General features: G+C 51.3%; 8 non-coding genes and 5 pseudogenes across 8 annotated transcripts; all 13 read left to right on the forward strand.

Moving 5' to 3' along the window:
• The first annotated feature begins 5,276 nt into the window (after positions 1 to 5,276).
• On the forward strand, positions 5,277 to 5,355 carry LOC138998672 (small nucleolar RNA SNORD115). Its single transcript, XR_011469187.1, has one exon. It is a non-coding gene; the product is annotated as a small nucleolar RNA SNORD115 (small nucleolar RNA).
• A 1,993-nt stretch (positions 5,356 to 7,348) lies between these two features.
• LOC138998670 (small nucleolar RNA SNORD115) lies at positions 7,349 to 7,430 on the forward strand. The gene has a single exon (XR_011469185.1). It is a non-coding gene; the product is annotated as a small nucleolar RNA SNORD115 (small nucleolar RNA).
• Positions 7,431 to 8,536: 1,106 nt separating this feature from the next.
• On the forward strand, positions 8,537 to 8,615 carry LOC138998741 (small nucleolar RNA SNORD115). The gene has a single exon (XR_011469242.1). It is a non-coding gene; the product is annotated as a small nucleolar RNA SNORD115 (small nucleolar RNA).
• Positions 8,616 to 9,716: 1,101 nt separating this feature from the next.
• On the forward strand, positions 9,717 to 9,799 carry LOC138998760 (small nucleolar RNA SNORD115; annotated as a pseudogene).
• Positions 9,800 to 10,910: 1,111 nt separating this feature from the next.
• Positions 10,911 to 10,989, forward strand: LOC138998742 (small nucleolar RNA SNORD115). The gene has a single exon (XR_011469243.1). It is a non-coding gene; the product is annotated as a small nucleolar RNA SNORD115 (small nucleolar RNA).
• A 1,101-nt stretch (positions 10,990 to 12,090) lies between these two features.
• LOC138998761 (small nucleolar RNA SNORD115) lies at positions 12,091 to 12,173 on the forward strand (annotated as a pseudogene).
• Positions 12,174 to 13,284: 1,111 nt separating this feature from the next.
• LOC138998743 (small nucleolar RNA SNORD115) lies at positions 13,285 to 13,363 on the forward strand. The gene has a single exon (XR_011469244.1). It is a non-coding gene; the product is annotated as a small nucleolar RNA SNORD115 (small nucleolar RNA).
• Positions 13,364 to 14,464: 1,101 nt separating this feature from the next.
• On the forward strand, positions 14,465 to 14,547 carry LOC138998654 (small nucleolar RNA SNORD115; annotated as a pseudogene).
• A 1,109-nt stretch (positions 14,548 to 15,656) lies between these two features.
• LOC138998745 (small nucleolar RNA SNORD115) lies at positions 15,657 to 15,735 on the forward strand. Its single transcript, XR_011469246.1, has one exon. It is a non-coding gene; the product is annotated as a small nucleolar RNA SNORD115 (small nucleolar RNA).
• A 1,101-nt stretch (positions 15,736 to 16,836) lies between these two features.
• On the forward strand, positions 16,837 to 16,919 carry LOC138998655 (small nucleolar RNA SNORD115; annotated as a pseudogene).
• Positions 16,920 to 18,028: 1,109 nt separating this feature from the next.
• On the forward strand, positions 18,029 to 18,107 carry LOC138998746 (small nucleolar RNA SNORD115). Its single transcript, XR_011469247.1, has one exon. It is a non-coding gene; the product is annotated as a small nucleolar RNA SNORD115 (small nucleolar RNA).
• Positions 18,108 to 19,208: 1,101 nt separating this feature from the next.
• Positions 19,209 to 19,291, forward strand: LOC138998656 (small nucleolar RNA SNORD115; annotated as a pseudogene).
• Positions 19,292 to 20,402: 1,111 nt separating this feature from the next.
• On the forward strand, positions 20,403 to 20,481 carry LOC138998747 (small nucleolar RNA SNORD115). Its single transcript, XR_011469248.1, has one exon. It is a non-coding gene; the product is annotated as a small nucleolar RNA SNORD115 (small nucleolar RNA).
• Positions 20,482 to 21,191: the final 710 nt, after the last annotated feature.

Consider the following 21,191-nt stretch of genomic DNA (forward strand, 5'->3'; position numbering starts at 1 on the left):
CAATTCTTGGTCAGGGCACATACCCGTGTTGCAGGCTCGATCCCCAGTAGGGGGCGTGCAGGAAGCAGCCGATGCATGATTCTCTCTCATCATGGATGTTTCTCTCCCTTCCTCTCTGAAGTCAATAAATAAAATATGTGTACATAAAAAAATTTAAACATGAGAAAATATTTAGACAAATCCCACTTGACAGTCTACACCAGTGATGGTGAACCTCTTGAGCTCGGCGTGTCAGCATTTTGAAAAACCCTAACTTAACTCTGGTGCCGTATCACATATAGAAATGTTTTGATATTTGCAACCATAGTAAAACAAAGACTTATATTTTTGATATTTATTTTATATATTTAAATGCCATTTAACAAAGAAAAATCAACCAAAAAAATGAGTTCGCGTGTCAGAGGTTTGCCATCACTGCTCTAGTATATGTATATTTATGTATGTATGTTATATAGTTATTTTGACTTGGGAAAAAAACAACCCACGTTTCTTAGGTGGCAGATTTAGTTTAAATAACATGTTTTCCATCTCAAAAATAAAGAAAAGCATTCAAGAAAATACAAAACTGATTTCTCCTGAATTTCATGGAAACTAATAACTGAGCATTAAAAAAGAGATAAAGGTTAATTTATGAAAGCAATCAATTGCAAAGTCACTGATGTTGGAGATACTGAAAGTTTTCCTCCTGAGATTGGGAGCAAAACAGAACATTTCTGTCACCATTTCTAATCAGCACTATCCTGAGTTGTCCTAATGGAATAAATCCATAGAAAAAGAAGAGACAGTGTGTAAGGATTAGCAACGAAAAGGCACACCGTTGATTATTTACAAACACCAAAACAATGCCTATACGTGTGTGAGTATGTTTTCTATCTAGAGCTATCTACCTAGATTCCCCCAAAAATCTGCACACCGTTGAATTAAGGAAGCGAACTTAGCAAAGTTACCATATTCACAAGCAAATAAGTACCATGAAATGTATGTCTGTGTGAAATTACACATGGAAAGTGAACACGTAGAAATAGAACATTTTCAGGAACATCAGAAATAGCAGTTATGGAGGAAATTTCCGTACTAAAAAGCATGTTGGAAAGGAAGTCCATAGTGCCTTGCGAATGAGGGAATATAATGTACTTATTCAGATCGGCAGATGCAATTACATAATAGGTGTTAATTCCGCCCCCGATTCCCTTTAAAGATTTCATGAAATAATCCCATTGAGGTCTTTTGGAAACGGTCCGTCTGACTTCAAGAAGCATGTAGGCCAGCTGTCCTATTTTTTATTTGTTTTTATTTTTTTGTCCTATTTTTGATTTCAGAGAGGAAGGGAGAGGGATGGAGACATAGAAATCAATGTTGAGAGAGAATCATAGATCAGCTGCCTCCTGCACGCCCCCTACTGGGGATCGGGCTTGCAACCCAGGCATGTGCCCTGCCCGGAATCCAACCCTGACCTCTTGGTTCATGGGTCCAGCTGATTTCAGGAATGCTCTTAGTCCCCACAAACGAACGTACTCCCAGGTACAGTTCACCAAAATTCATACAAACGCCCTAAAACACGTAGACATGAATGCTTATTGTGGCACCATTTCTAGTAGAAAAAAACCCAGAAGACATAGTTGAAGGGGTAAGTCAACCTGGGAAGATGCCCATAGAGAAGCAGGAGATGTGGAGGTGATGGCAGTGGAGAGCCTCTTGGGGGAGCTGTCTTCACGCACTTGAACCTTACCTGGGAGTATTACGTGGTCCCAGTATGGCCGGGGGTTGAGTCTATAAGCTTCGCCCTTGCAGGAGAGTTGATGGGGGAAAGATGACCACATACCCAGTGGCCACCTTCGTTGGGGCTGGACCAGTAGGCACAATGCTGCTCTCTTAAATTCTGGGGAGCAGAGGGCTGGATGAGGAATGCCTAACTAGTGTGGAATAAGAAGCTGAACAGCTAGGTAAAAAATACTCTTTTACAAAAAAAAAATGTTTTTATTGACTTGTAGAGAGAGAAGGGAGAGGGAGAGGGAGATAACAACATCAGTGATGAGAGGGAATCGTGGATCGGCTGCCTCCTGCACGCCCCCTGCTAGGGATGGAGCCCGCCACCTGGGCATGTGCCCTGACCGGGATTCAAACCATGACCCCCCCGGTTCATAGGTTGATGCTCAACCACTGAGCCACCCCGGCCGGGCTGCCCAGACTAACTGGACTGAACCTGCCAAAACGCCAATCCACATGCGAACAAGGGTTTAAGGATCACATCCATGTCTAAGGGCACTGTCATGGCCTGGGTCGCGAGGACATCCGATGACAGCCATGGAGGCTGACAGCCCAGCTCCGTGCCGTCCTTGGGAGGGGATGTAGGCGTGTCGCCATATTCCGTGGCTTTCGGTGCCTCACCTTCACCCACTCGTGCTTCCTTCCACAGCTCGGCTCTTGTCAACAACGCTGCGACACACACAGGGGTGCATAGACCTCTTCCAATTCGTGTTTGTGGGTCTCCTGGGCGCTTGGCTAGTTCAGCTGCCAATACCGTTCCTCGCATGCTCAGCCACGCCCCTGGCAGCCCTGAGCATCCCTATTGGTGCAAATATCCTCCGTGGGCGGGGCCACTTGCGTGCCTGCATCCCCACCCCTCCGAGCCCCGCCCTTTCCTGGCCTGGGGCGACTTAAGCGCGCAGGCTCTCTGGCTGTTCTGCGCGCTCTGCGGCCCTGGGTGGGAGCTCCGTGAAGGTTGGGGCGTAGAAGCGCCCCGTTTTCTCAGCGTGAGGGCAGCCAGGCGTGTGGACACGGCCGGGTCCCCCCGACAGCCCTGCAGGTGGGTAGCGCTGCGCCCCTTGGACCGCAGGCCCTCGCGCGCGCAGCCAGGTGGGAGCGATGCGCCCTTAGGTGGTTGCACCTGCGCCAGGTGCCCGAGCTCCTCGTCGGAGGCTGTATGGTCCCCCCCCCCCCCCCCGTTTCTGCGGGGCCTCGTGAGTGACAGCGCCCTGCCCGGGTAGGAGGGGTGGGGGTGGGGGTGGGTGGGGGCAGGAACCTGGATGGAGCGCCGGCTACCTGCTCTCCAGGCTGGGGGTGGGGGGGGGGAGGCATTTAAACAAGGACCTTGCCCGGGGCCTCCATCCTGCGCCGTTTGCTCCTCCCGGGAGAGCTCTCCCTCGGTTTCCCCACCTTCTCGTGCCCTCACGCCCTTTGCTTTGTAGTCACCGCCGCGTAGAACGCTTTTTCGTGTGATGTAGTCCCCTCGTTTATTTTTGCTTGGGGTTTTTTGTTTTTTTCCTCTCTCTCTTTTTGTAAAGAATTTTTTGTGAGTTTATTTGAGCCAAACTGACGACAGTTGCAGGGAAGAAAAACCTCAATGGATTGGGATACTGCGGAGAACTGCGGGGCTTGTTACGTTCGCTTTTCCTAAGGCCTTCGCTTTGGGTGTCATGTCCTTTTTTTTTTTTTTTTTCTTTTTCTCGTTTCCAAGACCAACGTCAAGGCGCTTTTCCCCAGGGTGTGGACAGTTTCAGGTCTTACATTTAGGTCTTCGGTTTATTTTGAGTTGAAGTGTGTGTGTGTGTGTGTGTGTGTGTGTGTGTGTGTAGGGTGTAACATGGGTCCAATTTCATTGGTGTTCTTTGTGGGGGTTTTTTGGTATTTTTTTTTTTTGCGTATGGGTATCCATTTTCCCCAGCACTATTTATTTTTTGAAATATATTTTTATGATTGATTTAAGAGAGGAAGGAAGAGGGAGAGAGAAGCATCAATGATGAGAGAGAAACTTGGATGGCCGCCTCCTGCACCCCCCAGATGGAGCCCCATACATGCCCTGATGGTTGCACGGGAATCGAACCGTGACCTCCTGGTTCCTAGGTTGACCCTCAACCACTGAGCCATGCCAGCCAGGCCCCAGCACTATTTGTCTAAGAGACTTTTTCCTGTTTTGTGCTGTGGGTGAAAAGGGACCACACGCTACCCTGCCCAGCTTAGGGAAGGCCTGTGTGGTGGCCCTGCAAACTCAGAGACCTAACGCAACCACAGAGGATGGTCTGAAATTAAAACTTTTTAATTAAAAGGCAGTTTATGATAGGCAGTCATGTCCTAGGCCAGGATGTATTCGAGGGTTATTTCTAGGCTCTGTTTCTTTGGTCTGTGTGTGTGTTCTGATGGTAGTAGTATACTGTTTTTGTTGTTATTTTTGTAATCCTCACCAGAGAATATTTTTTCCATTGATTTTTAGAGAGAGTGGAAGGGAGGGAGAAGGAGGGAGAGAGAGAGAAAAAAAAAAAAATCGACCCCTACCAGTGCTGGGGATCCTGCCCTTGAACCATCCTTGCCTCCTGGCAATAAATCCAGCCAGATTGTGGTGTATGATGGCTTTAATATATTTATGGGTTCGGTGTGCTAATACTTTGTTGAGGACTTTTGCGTCTGTGTTCATCAAGTAGGTCGGCCTCTAGTTTTCTTTCTTTGTAGTGTCTTTGCCTAGAACACAAATGAAAGGTGCCCAGATATCTGTGTGCCACAGAGTTAATCGTTTGTGACTTCATGGTGACATTCTCTGTTTTGTGATGACCAATAGGCCTCACTCTGTGTTCTGCCTCAAACCAATTATTTTGATGCCAGAAACGATGAGTATGGCTTCTCTTCACCTTTCACAACAAATCGCGTGTGTGTCCAAAGTGAAAATAATATGATTAATTACTCTTGTTGGTCTTGAATCAGTAGTGCTCAGCCTGACATTGGTTCAGTTCTTTAATCTGTTATTGATTTATTCATTCTTTCATTCGTTTTTGGAATGTTCATTACCATACAAAGCAGCAAAGAACATTAGCTTCAGTTCCAAGAGTGAAGAAATAGGTCGTGTAGACCACCGTCTTTCTCCTCTTTCCCCAGGTCATGTTCTGGAAAAAAAAAAAAGGCCTTCATTTGGCCTAGAGCAGTGATGGCATGTCAGCATTTCGAAAAACCCTAACTTAACTCTGATGCCGTGTCACCTATAGAAATTTTTTGATATTTGCAACCATAGTAAAACAAAGGTTTATATTTTTGATATTTATTTTATATATTTAAATGCCATTTAACAAAGAAAAATCAACCAAAAAATGAGTTCGCGTGTCACCTCTGACATGCGTGTCATAGGTTCGCCATCACTGGCCTAGAGCTTCCTGGGCTCTGTCAGGCTCCTTCCAGAGTCAGAACAATGCAGCTGTCAAGCCCACCTTGCTCTGTCCTCAGTCCCAGGAAACATCTCTGGTGAGCAAACGAGTGTGCAGTGGTACCGATGCCCGCAGAGTGCCTTCGTTGGGCCCATGATGAGAACACACATTGTCTCGAAGAGAGATGATAACTAAACAGTTATTCTCAGAATCAGCCTTGAGGCCCAGTGCAGGGGACAAATTTGTGGCGCCGTGTTCGGGAGTCTCGTCCCTCTTGAGAGCAGAGGGATTGGGTTCTCGAGGCAGCTAATTTCTTGAGCGACCCCCTGTGCCTCTATCGGACAACTTGCACACAGCATGGCTTGTTCAAGCTGATTGCGTCTTTAGGTCTTCCATGGTTTCCCACAGTAGGCCATACCCGAGGCTAATCTTCAAAACCCTTCTCCCCTTGTGTCTTTCAGTCTGACAGTCTGACCAAGTGGAGGTGGTTGCCTTCGGGTTTAAGGTGAGTGGCTATCGTCTGTCTTGGATGGAGACCAAATAGTATAAGAGAATGAGGAGGAGGCTTGCTTTCGGGCAGTAACGTTTGTATGCTCCCTGGAACCTCGGTAGTCGGGGCGGCTACAGCATTCTTTTTGATTCTCAGTCCTTTGACCCATCAAAGCCAAGATGTCCCTCCTATCTGAGATAAGTTGGACGGAAAGGGGGCTCAATTTTTTCTCCAGTGGGGTCCTGAGCAGCTGTCATGTGAGCTTGTGTAGAGCTTGAGGACCCTAACTCTCCCCTCCATCCTTAACGGATGCTCAATGTCATGGTCAGAGTTGGGATTTTTCCCCACGATTCTTGTGTCCAAGAGGACCATGCCTGTGGTGTCCAGAGATAGAACTGCAACAGTGACCCCTGCCCATGAGCGTTTGTTGCCCAACAGAGTTGAGCTTGGGATAACGGACTGTGATCTTTCGGAAAACAATGTTCACCATGTCCGTGGACTGAATGGCGGGTTTGTGAAGATCCTTTCTTGCCCCTGTTGGTTATTGACCTCCTTTGTGTCACCACCTTGAGGCCACTGGTGCACAGTGGAAAGTGTTTGTCTCCTGTGACAGTGGCCTGCACCGTGCTGCATAGACATCACCTTTTGAAATCAGGTGATAGGCACGTTTTGGAGGCTGTTTCTTTTCTTTTTTCTTTTTTTCCTGTAATCCTCGCCTGAGGGCTGAGGATACTTCTTTCATTGATTTCTAGAGAGTTGGAATGGAGGCGGTAGGGAAGTGGAGAGAGAGAGAGAGAAACACATTGATGTGAAAGAGATCCATCAATTGGTTGCCTCCTGCATGAGTCCCCAAAGGGGTGCCAGTCATCTAACCTGCAACCCCGCTAAGTGCTCTCCACTGGGAATCAACCCCGTGACCCTCCTGTGTACGATTGAACCACCAGGACTCTCAGGCCAGCTTCAAAATTCTCCTACAACATTGTTGCGTCTTCACTTTGATCTCTGTTTTCACAAAAGCGAGGTTTCCCATTCTAAATGCCCGAGAGGAACAACGTGCGTTCCTCCGTGGCTGGCGAGGTGGGATGTGACCAGTGACTCGGAACTGAAAGTACCCTTCTGGTGTGTAAGCCCCTAACCTCAAGGTTTCCATGGAGCAGAGCCAGTGTGAAAACTGGATGGTGTCCTGGTACCTGGGGGCCACACGGTATTTTCTGTGTGGCATCATGCTGTCTTTCTCTACTTTACGATACAGTAGGCAGTAGAGTAGCCCAGGGTTTCGTACAAAACCTGTTTTAATGCCTGGGGTGACCTGTGTGGTTTCCCTTCACAAATCAAGACAAATGCCATGTGTGTGTGCGTGCGGATACTGAAAGGTATCTGTCTATTTCATTTTGTGCTTTAATCATTACTTCAAAGTCTATAATTTCTTAATCAATTCATTGATTAATAAATGCTGAAACAATTTTTAACACCAAAAGGATCAAGACCAATAGCATCAGTCTCAAGAGGGATGCATAGTTGTTTAGAAGACATCACTATCTTTATATGCAGGTCATGTTCTGGAAAAAAAAAGGTTTTCAGTTCGCCAAGAGCTTCCCGGGCTCTCTGTCAGGCTCCATCGGACTCGGAACAATGCACCTGTCAAGGCCACCACGCTTGGTCTTCAGGAAGCGTCTCTGGTGAGCAGCTGTGTGTGCAGTTGTACCGCTCTGTGCATAGTGCTGTCTCTGGGTCAATGATGTCTGGCAGTCTCCATCTTGAAAAGAGGTGATGACATAAACACCGGGCACAACAGGAAATCTCTGAGGCCCAGTTAGATAACACTTTGGTGGCACCGTGCTGGGAGTCTTAGGATTCTCCCCGGCGTTGGGATTGGGAGCTCGAGGCAGGCAATTCCTGAGAGGATGCCAGGTGCCTCTCCCCGATCGCTTCCACGTGATCGTAGCCTTCTCCGCGTTCAGCGGTGTTTTTGGTGCCCAGTAGGACCTCCAAGATGGCGGTACCAGAGGCCAACTCCTAAAACAGAACGTTTCTCCTCTGGTTGTGTCTTGCAGTGCGACCATCTCTCCAGATGGTGGTCGTGGCCTTCACGTCTCAGGTGAGTGGCTGACTTTTGTGTTGGACAGAGAGCACGTGTGCATGAAAACAAGCTGGAGGCTCTCTTTGGGCAAGGGAGACCCTGGTGCTCTATAATTGGTGACTCTAAGTCCTTGGGAACGGGCCGACCCAAAGCCAAAGATGTCCCTCCTCTCTGAAAGGAATGGGACTGAAGGGGGGCTCAGTGCTCTTTCGTGGGGTCCCGTGACAGGGTCATGTGCCATGTGCATGGCTTGAGCGCCTGACCTCCTCTACCTTCACCTGAATGGATGCTCAATGTCATGGTCCGTGTAGGAATCGCGCCAGATTCCTGTGTCCAAGGGGACCACGCCCAGGCATGAGCAGTATGGCTCCTCTTCAGCTTTCTTGCAAACCCTAAGGGTGTGTGTGTGGTGAGAATCCTGTTGCTGGTTCTTCTTTGTTGGTGGTTGGAATCATAATGCCCCCATTTCCATGGTGCATTTTTTATGTGATTCCTATTATTTGTTTGTTTGGTCATGTTGTTTCATTCATTCTCTCCTTTCCTGGTTTTGGAAGTGGCCATTGGCGCATAAACGAACAAGTTCCCTTAGAACTGAGGTCTGATAGGAACAAGATGGGTCCTTTAGAAGCCCTGTCACTCCTCTTTTTCCAGGTCATGTTCCGAAAACAATGGCCTTCATTTGGCCTAGAGCTCTCCTGGGCTCTGTCTGTCAGGCTCCTTCCAGAGTCGGAACAGTGCAGCCGTCAAGCCCACCTGGCTCTGTCCTCAGCCCCAGGAAACATCTCTGGTGAGCAAACGAGCGTGCAGTTGTACCGATGCCCGCAGAGTGCCTTCGTTGGGTCAATGATGACAACCCTTAATCTTGAAGTGAGGTGATGACTTAAAAATCATGCTCAATAGGATTACGCTGAGGCCCAGTAAGGTGCCAGTTTGGTGGCACCGTGTTGGGGAGTCTTAGGTTTCTCCCCAGCGATGGGATTGGGTTCTCGAGGCGGGCAGATCCTTGAGAGGATGCCACGTGCCTCCCCCCGATCACCGCTACGTGAACATGGCCTCCTCCATGTTCACGGTTGTGTTTGGTGCACAGTAGGTCTGCACTGAGAGCCACGCCAGAGGCCAGCTCTTAAAACAGACCTCTCCTCTGGTTGTGTCTTGCAGTGCGACCATCTCTCCAGATGGTGGTCGTGGCCTTCACGTTTCAGGTGAGTGGCTGACTTTTGTGTTGCACAGAGAGCTCGTGTGCATGAGGGTCAGCAGGAGGCTCTCTTTGGGCAAGAGAGACCCTGGTGCTCCATTCTTGGTGACTCTAAGCCCTTGGGAATGGGCCGACCCAGAGCCAAAGTTGTCCCTCCTCTCTGCAAGTTATCGTTCTGAAAGTGGTCTCAGTGCTCCTTTTCTTTTGTGGGCCCGGGGTTAGGGAGGACGATGTTGTAGCCATTGTCATGTGACATGTGCATGGCTTGAGCGCCTAACCTCCTCTACCCTCTCCTGAATGAATGCTCAACGTCATGGTCAGTGTTCGCATATCACGAGGCGGTTGTGTCCAAGAGGACCATGCCCAGGAGTGAGCAGTCGGGTTTCTGCTCAGCTTCCTTGGCAAACGCTGCGTGTGTGAATAGAGAGAATCCTATGGCCGGTGGTTTGTGTCCGCGTGGAATCGGTAGTGCCTTGCTTTCCATTGGTGCATTTCCTGCTTTTAGAATGTATTCCTTTCCTCGTTCATGTGTTGGTTTTGGGCGTGATCATTTGCACATCAATTGCCATCGTGCTGTAGGTTCAGTTCCCAGAGGGAAGAGAGAGGTCCTTTAGCGGCCGTCCCACTCCTCTTTGTCCAGGTCATGTTCGGAAAAAAAGGGTTTCCATGGGCCCAGAGCTTCCTGTGTCTGTCAGGCTCCTGCCAGAGTGGGAAGCAGAGTGCAGCTCTCCAGCCCACCTTGCTCTGTCCTTAGTTCCAGGAAACATCTCTGGTGAGCATATGAGCGTGCCCTGGTTCCTCTGTGCGCGAAGTGCTGTCTCTGGGTCAATGATGTCTACGCGGTCTGGGCCTTGAAGAGAGGTGATGACATAAAGATCCTGCTCAATAGGATTACGCTGAGGCCCACTGTGGGTGACAGATTGGTGGCACCGTGCTGGGGAGTCTTAGGATTCTCCCCAGCGTTGGGATGGGGAGCTGGAGGCAGGCAGATTCCTGAGAGGATGCCCCGTGCCTCTCCCCGATCGCTTCCACGTGATCGTAGCCTTCTCCGCGTTCAGCGGTGTTTTTGGTGCCCAGTAGGACCTCCAAGATGGCGGTACCAGAGGCCAACTCTTAAAACAGAACGTTTCTCCTCTGGTTGTGTCTTGCAGTGCGACCATCTCTCCAGATGGTGGTCGTGGCCTTCACGTCTCAGGTGAGTGGCTGACTTTTGTGTTGGACAGAGAGCACGTGTGCATGAAAACAAGCTGGAGGCTCTCTTTGGGCAAGAGAGACCCTGGTGCTCTATAATTGGTGACTCTAAGTCCTTGGGAACGGGCCGACCCAAAGCCAAAGATGTCCCTCCTCTCTGAAAGGAATGGGACTGAAGGGGGGCTCAGTGCTCTTTCGTGGGGTCCCGTGACAGGGTCATGTGCCATGTGCATGGCTTGAGCGCCTGACCTCCTCTACCGTCACCTGAATGGATGCTCAATGTCATGGTCCGTGTAGGAATCGCGCCAGATTCCTGTGTCCAAGGGGACCACGCCCAGGCATGAGCAGTATGGCTCCTCTTCAGCTTTCTTGCAAACCCTAAGGGTGTGTGTGTGGTGAGAATCCTGTTGCTGGTTCTTCTTTGTTGGTGGTGTGGAATCATAAATGCCCGCATTTCCATGGTGCATTTTTTATGTGATTCCTCTTATTTGTTTGTTTGGTCATGTTGTTTCATTCATTCTCTCCTTTCCTGGTTTTGGAAGTGGCCATTGGCGCATAAACGAACAAGTTCCCTTAGAACTGAGGTCTGATAGGAACAAGATGGGTCCTTTAGAAGCCCTGTCCCTCCTCTTTTTCCAGGTCATGTTCCGAAAACAATGGCCTTCATTTGGCCCAGAGCTCTCCTGGGCTCTGTCTGTCAGGCTCCTTCCAGAGTCGGAACAGTGCAGCCGTCAAGCCCACCTGGCTCTGTCCTCAGCCCCAGGAAACATCTCTGGTGAGCAAACGAGCGTGCAGTTGTACCGATGCCCGCAGAGTGCCTTCGTTGGGTCAATGATGACAACCCTTAATCTTGAAGTGAGGTGATGACTTAAAAATCATGCTCAATAGGATTACGCTGAGGCCCAGTAAGGTGCCAGTTTGGTGGCACCGTGTTGGGGAGTCTTAGGTTTCTCCCCAGCGATGGGATTGGGTTCTCGAGGCGGGCAGATCCTTGAGAGGATGCCACGTGCCTCCCCCCGATCACCGCTACGTGAACATGGCCTCCTCCATGTTCACGGTTGTGTTTGGTGCACAGTAGGTCTGCACTGAGAGCCACGCCAGAGGCCAGCTCTTAAAACAGACCTCTCCTCTGGTTGTGTCTTGCAGTGCGACCATCTCTCCAGATGGTGGTCGTGGCCTTCACGTTTCAGGTGAGTGGCTGACTTTTGTGTTGCACAGAGAGCTCGTGTGCATGAGGGTCAGCAGGAGGCTCTCTTTGGGCAAGAGAGACCCTGGTGCTCTATTCTTGGTGACTCTAAGCCCTTGGGAATGGGCCGACCCACAGCCAAAGTTGTCCCTCCTCTCTGCAAGTTATCGTTCTGAAAGTGGTCTCAGTGCTCCTTTTCTTTTGTGGGCCCGGGGTTAGGGAGGACGATGTTGTAGCCATTGTCATGTGACATGTGCATGGCTTGAGCGCCTAACCTCCTCTACCCTCTCCTGAATGAATGCTCAACGTCATGGTCAGTGTTCGCATATCACGAGGCGGTTGTGTCCAAGAGGACCATGCCCAGGAGTGAGCAGTCGGGTTTCTGCTCAGCTTCCTTGGCAAACGCTGCGTGTGTGAATAGAGAGAATCCTATGGCCGGTGGTTTGTGTCCGCGTGGAATCGGTAGTGCCTTGCTTTCCATTGGTGCATTTCCTGCTTTTAGAATGTATTCCTTTCCTCGTTCATGTGTTGGTTTTGGGCGTGATCATTTGCACATCAATTGCCATCGTGCTGTAGGTTCAGTTCCCAGAGGGAAGAGAGAGGTCCTTTAGCGGCCGTCCCACTCCTCTTTGTCCAGGTCATGTTCGGAAAAAAAGGGTTTCCATGGGCCCAGAGCTTCCTGTGTCTGTCAGGCTCCTGCCAGAGTGGGAAGCAGAGTGCAGCTCTCCAGCCCACCTTGCTCTGTCCTTAGTTCCAGGAAACATCTCTGGTGAGCATATGAGCGTGCCCTGGTTCCTCTGTGCGCGAAGTGCTGTCTCTGGGTCAATGATGTCTACGCGGTCTGGGCCTTGAAGAGAGGTGATGACATAAAGATCCTGCTCAATAGGATTACGCTGAGGCCCACTGTGGGTGACAGATTGGTGGCACCGTGCTGGGGAGTCTTAGGATTCTCCCCAGCGTTGGGATGGGGAGCTGGAGGCAGGCAGATTCCTGAGAGGATGCCCCGTGCCTCTCCCCGATCGCTTCCACGTGATCGTAGCCTTCTCCGCGTTCAGCGGTGTTTTTGGTGCCCAGTAGGACCTCCAAGATGGCGGTACCAGAGGCCAACTCTTAAAACAGAACGTTTCTCCTCTGGTTGTGTCTTGCAGTGCGACCATCTCTCCAGATGGTGGTCGTGGCCTTCACGTCTCAGGTGAGTGGCTGACTTTTGTGTTGGACAGAGAGCACGTGTGCATGAAAATAAGCTGGAGGCTCTCTTTGGGCAAGGGAGACCCTGGTGCTCTATAATTGGTGACTCTAAGTCCTTGGGAACGGGCCGACGCAAAGCCAAAGATGTCCCTCCTCTCTGAAAGGAATGGGACTGAAGGGGGGCTCAGTGCTCTTTCGTGGGGTCCCGTGACAGGGTCATGTGCCATGTGCATGGCTTGAGCGCCTGACCTCCTCTACCGTCACCTGAATGGATGCTCAATGTCATGGTCCGTGTAGGAATCGCGCCAGATTCCTGTGTCCAAGGGGACCACGCCCAGGCATGAGCAGTATGGCTCCTCTTCAGCTTTCTTGCAAACCCTAAGGGTGTGTGTGTGGTGAGAATCCTGTTGCTGGTTCTTCTTTGTTGGTGGTGTGGAATCATAAATGCCCGCATTTCCATGGTGCATTTTTTATGTGATTCCTCTTATTTGTTTGTTTGGTCATGTTGTTTCATTCATTCTCTCCTTTCCTGGTTTTGGAAGTGGCCATTGGCGCATAAACGAACAAGTTCCCTTAGAATTGAGGTCTGATAGGAACAAGATGGGTCCTTTAGAAGCCCTGTCCCTCCTCTTTTTCCAGGTCATGTTCCGAAAACAATGGCCTTCATTTGGCCCAGAGCTCTCCTGGGCTCTGTCTGTCAGGCTCCTTCCAGAGTCGGAACAGTGCAGCCGTCAAGCCCACCTGGCTCTGTCCTCAGCCCCAGGAAACATCTCTGGTGAGCAAACGAGCGTGCAGTTGTACCGATGCCCGCAGAGTGCCTTCGTTGGGTCAATGATGACAACCCTTAATCTTGAAGTGAGGTGATGACTTAAAAATCATGCTCAATAGGATTACGCTGAGGCCCAGTAAGGTGCCAGTTTGGTGGCACCGTGTTGGGGAGTCTTAGGTTTCTCCCCAGCGATGGGATTGGGTTCTCGAGGCGGGCAGATCCTTGAGAGGATGCCACGTGCCTCCCCCCGATCACCGCTACGTGAACATGGCCTCCTCCATGTTCACGGTTGTGTTTGGTGCACAGTAGGTCTGCACTGAGAGCCACGCCAGAGGCCAGCTCTTAAAACAGACCTCTCCTCTGGTTGTGTCTTGCAGTGCGACCATCTCTCCAGATGGTGGTCGTGGCCTTCACGTTTCAGGTGAGTGGCTGACTTTTGTGTTGCACAGAGAGCTCGTGTGCATGAGGGTCAGCAGGAGGCTCTCTTTGGGCAAGAGAGACCCTGGTGCTCTATTCTTGGTGACTCTAAGCCCTTGGGAATGGGCCGACCCACAGCCAAAGTTGTCCCTCCTCTCTGCAAGTTATCGTTCTGAAAGTGGTCTCAGTGCTCCTTTTCTTTTGTGGGCCCGGGGTTAGGGAGGACGATGTTGTAGCCATTGTCATGTGACATGTGCATGGCTTGAGCGCCTAACCTCCTCTACCCTCTCCTGAATGAATGCTCAACGTCATGGTCAGTGTTCGCATATCACGAGGCGGTTTTGTCCAAGAGGACCATGCCCAGGAGTGAGCAGTCGGGTTTCTGCTCAGCTTCCTTGGCAAACGCTGCGTGTGTGAATAGAGAGAATCCTATGGCCGGTGGTTTGTGTCCGCGTGGAATCGGTAGTGCCTTGCTTTCCATTGGTGCATTTCCTGCTTTTAGAATGTATTCCTTTCCTCGTTCATGTGTTGGTTTTGGGCGTGATCATTTGCACATCAATTGCCATCGTGCTGTAGGTTCAGTTCCCAGAGGGAAGAGAGAGGTCCTTTAGCGGCCGTCCCACTCCTCTTTGTCCAGGTCATGTTCGGAAAAAAAGGGTTTCCATGGGCCCAGAGCTTCCTGTGTCTGTCAGGCTCCTGCCAGAGTGGGAAGCAGAGTGCAGCTCTCCAGCCCACCTTGCTCTGTCCTTAGTTCCAGGAAACATCTCTGGTGAGCATATGAGCGTGCCCTGGTTCCTCTGTGCGCGAAGTGCTGTCTCTGGGTCAATGATGTCTACGCGGTCTGGGCCTTGAAGAGAGGTGATGACATAAAGATCCTGCTCAATAGGATTACGCTGAGGCCCACTGTGGGTGACAGATTGGTGGCACCGTGCTGGGGAGTCTTAGGATTCTCCCCAGCGTTGGGATGGGGAGCTGGAGGCAGGCAGATTCCTGAGAGGATGCCCCGTGCCTCTCCCCGATCGCTTCCACGTGATCGTAGCCTTCTCCGCGTTCAGCGGTGTTTTTGGTGCCCAGTAGGACCTCCAAGATGGCGGTACCAGAGGCCAACTCCTAAAACAGAACGTTTCTCCTCTGGTTGTGTCTTGCAGTGCGACCATCTCTCCAGATGGTGGTCGTGGCCTTCACGTCTCAGGTGAGTGGCTGACTTTTGTGTTGGACAGAGAGCACGTGTGCATGAAAACAAGCTGGAGGCTCTCTTTGGGCAAGGGAGACCCTGGTGCTCTATAATTGGTGACTCTAAGTCCTTGGGAACGGGCCGACCCAAAGCCAAAGATGTCCCTCCTCTCTGAAAGGAATGGGACTGAAGGGGGGCTCAGTGCTCTTTCGTGGGGTCCCGTGACAGGGTCATGTGCCATGTGCATGGCTTGAGCGCCTGACCTCCTCTACCTTCACCTGAATGGATGCTCAATGTCATGGTCCGTGTAGGAATCGCGCCAGATTCCTGTGTCCAAGGGGACCACGCCCAGGCATGAGCAGTATGGCTCCTCTTCAGCTTTCTTGCAAACCCTAAGGGTGTGTGTGTGGTGAGAATCCTGTTGCTGGTTCTTCTTTGTTGGTGGTTGGAATCATAATGCCCCCATTTCCATGGTGCATTTTTTATGTGATTCCTATTATTTGTTTGTTTGGTCATGTTGTTTCATTCATTCTCTCCTTTCCTGGTTTTGGAAGTGGCCATTGGCGCATAAACCCACAAGTTCCCTTAGAACTGAGGTCTGATAGGAACAAGATGGGTCCTTTAGAAGCCCTGTCACTCCTCTTTTTCCAGGTCATGTTCCGAAAACAATGGCCTTCATTTGGCCTAGAGCTCTCCTGGGCTCTGTCTGTCAGGCTCCTTCCAGAGTCGGAACAGTGCAGCCGTCAAGCCCACCTGGCTCTGTCCTCAGCCCCAGGAAACATCTCTGGTGAGCAAACGAGCGTGCAGTTGTACCGATGCCCGCAGAGTGCCTTCGTTGGGTCAATGATGACAACCCTTAATCTTGAAGTGAGGTGATGACTTAAAAATCATGCTCAATAGGATTACGCTGAGGCCCAGTAAGGTGCCAGTTTGGTGGCACCGTGTTGGGGAGTCTTAGGTTTCTCCCCAGCGATGGGATTGGGTTCTCGAGGCGGGCAGATCCTTGAGAGGATGCCACGTGCCTCCCCCCGATCACCGCTACGTGAACATGGCCTCCTCCATGTTCACGGTTGTGTTTGGTGCACAGTAGGTCTGCACTGAGAGCCACGCCAGAGGCCAGCTCTTAAAACAGACCTCTCCTCTGGTTGTGTCTTGCAGTGCGACCATCTCTCCAGATGGTGGTCGTGGCCTTCACGTTTCAGGTGAGTGGCTGACTTTTGTGTTGCACAGAGAGCTCGTGTGCATGAGGGTCAGCAGGAGGCTCTCTTTGGGCAAGAGAGACCCTGGTGCTCCATTCTTGGTGACTCTAAGCCCTTGGGAATGGGCCGACCCAGAGCCAAAGTTGTCCCTCCTCTCTGCAAGTTATCGTTCTGAAAGTGGTCTCAGTGCTCCTTTTCTTTTGTGGGCCCGGGGTTAGGGAGGACGATGTTGTAGCCATTGTCATGTGACATGTGCATGGCTTGAGCGCCTAACCTCCTCTACCCTCTCCTGAATGAATGCTCAACGTCATGGTCAGTGTTCGCATATCACGAGGCGGTTGTGTCCAAGAGGACCATGCCCAGGAGTGAGCAGTCGGGTTTCTGCTCAGCTTCCTTGGCAAACGCTGCGTGTGTGAATAGAGAGAATCCTATGGCCGGTGGTTTGTGTCCGCGTGGAATCGGTAGTGCCTTGCTTTCCATTGGTGCATTTCCTGCTTTTAGAATGTATTCCTTTCCTCGTTCATGTGTTGGTTTTGGGCGTGATCATTTGCACATCAATTGCCATCGTGCTGTAGGTTCAGTTCCCAGAGGGAAGAGAGAGGTCCTTTAGCGGCCGTCCCACTCCTCTTTGTCCAGGTCATGTTCGGAAAAAAAGGGTTTCCATGGGCCCAGAGCTTCCTGTGTCTGTCAGGCTCCTGCCAGAGTGGGAAGCAGAGTGCAGCTCTCCAGCCCACCTTGCTCTGTCCTTAGTTCCAGGAAACATCTCTGGTGAGCATATGAGCGTGCCCTGGTTCCTCTGTGCGCGAAGTGCTGTCTCTGGGTCAATGATGTCTACGCGGTCTGGGCCTTGAAGAGAGGTGATGACATAAAGATCCTGCTCAATAGGATTACGCTGAGGCCCACTGTGGGTGACAGATTGGTGGCACCGTGCTGGGGAGTCTTAGGATTCTCCCCAGCGTTGGGATGGGGAGCTGGAGGCAGGCAGATTCCTGAGAGGATGCCCCGTGCCTCTCCCCGATCGCTTCCACGTGATCGTAGCCTTCTCCGCGTTCAGCGGTGTTTTTGGTGCCCAGTAGGACCTCCAAGATGGCGGTACCAGAGGCCAACTCCTAAAACAGAACGTTTCTCCTCTGGTTGTGTCTTGCAGTGCGACCATCTCTCCAGATGGTGGTCGTGGCCTTCACGTCTCAGGTGAGTGGCTGACTTTTGTGTTGGACAGAGAGCACGTGTGCATGAAAACAAGCTGGAGGCTCTCTTTGGGCAAGGGAGACCCTGGTGCTCTATAATTGGTGACTCTAAGTCCTTGGGAACGGGCCGACCCAAAGCCAAAGATGTCCCTCCTCTCTGAAAGGAATGGGACTGAAGGGGGGCTCAGTGCTCTTTCGTGGGGTCCCGTGACAGGGTCATGTGCCATGTGCATGGCTTGAGCGCCTGACCTCCTCTACCTTCACCTGAATGGATGCTCAATGTCATGGTCCGTGTAGGAATCGCGCCAGATTCCTGTGTCCAAGGGGACCACGCCCAGGCATGAGCAGTATGGCTCCTCTTCAGCTTTCTTGCAAACCCTAAGGGTGTGTGTGTGGTGAGAATCCTGTTGCTGGTTCTTCTTTGTTGGTGGTTGGAATCATAATGCCCCCATTTCCATGGTGCATTTTTTATGTGATTCCTATTATTTGTTTGTTTGGTCATGTTGTTTCATTCATTCTCTCCTTTCCTGGTTTTGGAAGTGGCCATTGGCGCATAAACGAACAAGTTCCCTTAGAACTGAGGTCTGATAGGAACAAGATGGGTCCTTTAGAAGCCCTGTCACTCCTCTTTTTCCAGGTCATGTTCCGAAAACAATGGCCTTCATTTGGCCTAGAGCTCTCCTGGGCTCTGTCTGTCAGGCTCCTTCCAGAGTCGGAACAGTGCAGCCGTCAAGCCCACCTGGCTCTGTCCTCAGCCCCAGGAAACATCTCTGGTGAGCAAACGAGCGTGCAGTTGTACCGATGCCCGCAGAGTGCCTTCGTTGGGTCAATGATGACAACCCTTAATCTTGAAGTGAGGTGATGACTTAAAAATCATGCTCAATAGGATTACGCTGAGGCCCAGTAAGGTGCCAGTTTGGTGGCACCGTGTTGGGGAGTCTTAGGTTTCTCCCCAGCGATGGGATTGGGTTCTCGAGGCGGGCAGATCCTTGAGAGGATGCCACGTGCCTCCCCCCGATCACCGCTACGTGAACATGGCCTCCTCCATGTTCACGGTTGTGTTTGGTGCACAGTAGGTCTGCACTGAGAGCCACGCCAGAGGCCAGCTCTTAAAACAGACCTCTCCTCTGGTTGTGTCTTGCAGTGCGACCATCTCTCCAGATGGTGGTCGTGGCCTTCACGTTTCAGGTGAGTGGCTGACTTTTGTGTTGCACAGAGAGCTCGTGTGCATGAGGGTCAGCAGGAGGCTCTCTTTGGGCAAGAGAGACCCTGGTGCTCCATTCTTGGTGACTCTAAGCCCTTGGGAATGGGCCGACCCAGAGCCAAAGTTGTCCCTCCTCTCTGCAAGTTATCGTTCTGAAAGTGGTCTCAGTGCTCCTTTTCTTTTGTGGGCCCGGGGTTAGGGAGGACGATGTTGTAGCCATTGTCATGTGACATGTGCATGGCTTGAGCGCCTAACCTCCTCTACCCTCTCCTGAATGAATGCTCAACGTCATGGTCAGTGTTCGCATATCACGAGGCGGTTGTGTCCAAGAGGACCATGCCCAGGAGTGAGCAGTCGGGTTTCTGCTCAGCTTCCTTGGCAAACGCTGCGTGTGTGAATAGAGAGAATCCTATGGCCGGTGGTTTGTGTCCGCGTGGAATCGGTAGTGCCTTGCTTTCCATTGGTGCATTTCCTGCTTTTAGAATGTATTCCTTTCCTCGTTCATGTGTTGGTTTTGGGCGTGATCATTTGCACATCAATTGCCATCGTGCTGTAGGTTCAGTTCCCAGAGGGAAGAGAGAGGTCCTTTAGCGGCCGTCCCACTCCTCTTTGTCCAGGTCATGTTCGGAAAAAAAGGGTTTCCATGGGCCCAGAGCTTCCTGTGTCTGTCAGGCTCCTGCCAGAGTGGGAAGCAGAGTGCAGCTCTCCAGCCCACCTTGCTCTGTCCTTAGTTCCAGGAAACATCTCTGGTGAGCATATGAGCGTGCCCTGGTTCCTCTGTGCGCGAAGTGCTGTCTCTGGGTCAATGATGTCTACGCGGTCTGGGCCTTGAAGAGAGGTGATGACATAAAGATCCTGCTCAATAGGATTACGCTGAGGCCCACTGTGGGTGACAGATTGGTGGCACCGTGCTGGGGAGTCTTAGGATTCTCCCCAGCGTTGGGATGGGGAGCTGGAGGCAGGCAGATTCCTGAGAGGATGCCCCGTGCCTCTCCCCGATCGCTTCCACGTGATCGTAGCCTTCTCCGAGTTCAGCGGTGTTTTTGGTGCCCAGTAGGACCTCCAAGATGGCGGTACCAGAGGCCAACTCTTAAAACAGAACGTTTCTCCTCTGGTTGTGTCTTGCAGTGCGACCATCTCTCCAGATGGTGGTCGTGGCCTTCACGTCTCAGGTGAGTGGCTGACTTTTGTGTTGGACAGAGAGCACGTGTGCATGAAAACAAGCTGGAGGCTCTCTTTGGGCAAGAGAGACCCTGGTGCTCTATAATTGGTGACTCTAAGTCCTTGGGAACGGGCCGACCCAAAGCCAAAGATGTCCCTCCTCTCTGAAAGGAATGGGACTGAAGGGGGGCTCAGTGCTCTTTCGTGGGGTCCCGTGACAGGGTCATGTGCCATGTGCATGGCTTGAGCGCCTGACCTCCTCTACCGTCACCTGAATGGATGCTCAATGTCATGGTCCGTGTAGGAATCGCGCCAGATTCCTGTGTCCAAGGGGACCACGCCCAGGCATGAGCAGTATGGCTCCTCTTCAGCTTTCTTGCAAACCCTAAGGGTGTGTGTGTGGTGAGAATCCTGTTGCTGGTTCTTCTTTGTTGGTGGTGTGGAATCATAAATGCCCGCATTTCCATGGTGCATTTTTTATGTGATTCCTCTTATTTGTTTGTTTGGTCATGTTGTTTCATTCATTCTCTCCTTTCCTGGTTTTGGAAGTGGCCATTGGCGCATAAACGAACAAGTTCCCTTAGAACTGAGGTCTGATAGGAACAAGATGGGTCCTTTAGAAGCCCTGTCCCTCCTCTTTTTCCAGGTCATGTTCCGAAAACAATGGCCTTCATTTGGCCCAGAGCTCTCCTGGGCTCTGTCTGTCAGGCTCCTTCCAGAGTCGGAACAGTGCAGCCGTCAAGCCCACCTGGCTCTGTCCTCAGCCCCAGGAAACATCTCTGGTGAGCAAACGAGCGTGCAGTTGTACCGATGCCCGCAGAGTGCCTTCGTTGGGTCAATGATGACAACCCTTAATCTTGAAGTGAGGTGATGACTTAAAAATCATGCTCAATAGGATTACGCTGAGGCCCAGTAAGGTGCCAGTTTGGTGGCACCGTGTTGGGGAGTCTTAGGTTTCTCCCCAGCGATGGGATTGGGTTCTCGAGGCGGGCAGATCCTTGAGAGGATGCCACGTGCCTCCCCCCGATCACCGCTACGTGAACATGGCCTCCTCCATGTTCACGGTTGTGTTTGGTGCACAGTAGGTCTGCACTGAGAGCCACGCCAGAGGCCAGCTCTTAAAACAGACCTCTCCTCTGGTTGTGTCTTGCAGTGCGACCATCTCTCCAGATGGTGGTCGTGGCCTTCACGTTTCAGGTGAGTGGCTGACTTTTGTGTTGCACAGAGAGCTCGTGTGCATGAGGGTCAGCAGGAGGCTCTCTTTGGGCAAGAGAGACCCTGGTGCTCTATTCTTGGTGACTCTAAGCCCTTGGGAATGGGCCGACCCACAGCCAAAGTTGTCCCTCCTCTCTGCAAGTTATCGTTCTGAAAGTGGTCTCAGTGCTCCTTTTCTTTTGTGGGCCCGGGGTTAGGGAGGACGATGTTGTAGCCATTGTCATGTGACATGTGCATGGCTTGAGCGCCTAACCTCCTCTACCCTCTCCTGAATGAATGCTCAACGTCATGGTCAGTGTTCGCATATCACGAGGCGGTTGTGTCCAAGAGGACCATGCCCAGGAGTGAGCAGTCGGGTTTCTGCTCAGCTTCCTTGGCAAACGCTGCGTGTGTGAATAGAGAGAAT

The sequence above is a fragment of the Myotis yumanensis genome, unplaced genomic scaffold (assembly GCF_028538775.1).
Source record: "Myotis yumanensis isolate MYYU_CA2020_CCGP unplaced genomic scaffold, mMyoYum1.0.hap1 SCAF_20, whole genome shotgun sequence".
NCBI classification, from domain to species: Eukaryota; Metazoa; Chordata; class Mammalia; order Chiroptera; family Vespertilionidae; genus Myotis; species Myotis yumanensis.